The 948-nt window shown below is 42.9% G+C and overlaps 1 pseudogene; it reads right to left on the reverse strand.

Moving 5' to 3' along the window:
- Positions 1–948, reverse strand: part of LOC103586981 — a 2,513-nt pseudogene that overhangs the window by 762 nt on the left and 803 nt on the right.

The following is a 948-nucleotide window of genomic DNA, read 5'->3' on the forward strand; positions in this document are numbered from 1 at the left end:
TCCTCTTCCTCTTCTTCTTCTTTCATCTTCTTCTTCTCTTCTTCTTCTTTTTTTTTTTTTTAACACACTCCCCTTCACCTTCAGGCACAGACTGTGATACACGTGACGGTCCATCTTCTGAGATTCACGGTATCTTCTGAGCAGCCGGAGCAGCGTCCTCATCCGCTCGCCCAGGTTCCCGCCTCCGGCATTCGCGCACTGGCTGTACCCTTTGCTTACCTGTGCTCTCGTGCCTGCCTTTCCGCGAGCCAAGGTGTTTCTCCTGCAGCGAGCCGGGGAATGGCAGTCAAGGGCTTGCAGAAGATCGGCCCATCTTTGACCAGCTTCCGGATCTGCTGAGGGGAGTCGGCATTGGTAATTTCACTGCTCTCACTGGAGTCCAACCAGAACTTTTTGCACGGAGGAGGACACTGGAGGCGAGCTCCTTCTGAAGCCTGAGCATACTCACGGCTGCGGCCGCAGCGCCAAGGAAAGAACTCACGCTCTCTGTATCAAATGCAGTACAATTCAGACTTTTTGTTGTTGTTGTTGCTATTTTGATACTCTATATTGTGGGTTGTTTAGAAGATATACAAAAGTAGAGAGATTAATATAAGAATCCACCCAATTTACATAATTGCAAATATTTTGTGAATTATTTTTAAAATATGTGTTCCCCCAACTCTTTTTTGGACTAGAATATTTTAAAGCAAATCCCAAGCCTAATGTGATTTCACCTGTTAATATTTCAGTAGGTACCTCTAACACAAAAAGCCTTTTTTCTTTTTCTTTTAAAAAATATAACCACAATTCCATTATCACACCTAGTAAGACTAACAATACTTCCTTAGTATCATGTAATACTCATGTTCCAATTTCCTCAATTGTCTCAATGATTATTTCTTTCGGATAGTTAGCTCGTCTAATCAGAATCTACGCCAGGTTCACACATTGCCTTTAAGTAATATG

This window comes from Galeopterus variegatus, unplaced genomic scaffold (assembly GCF_000696425.1).
Source record: "Galeopterus variegatus unplaced genomic scaffold, G_variegatus-3.0.2 Scaffold402, whole genome shotgun sequence".
Taxonomy (NCBI): Eukaryota; Metazoa; Chordata; class Mammalia; order Dermoptera; family Cynocephalidae; genus Galeopterus; species Galeopterus variegatus.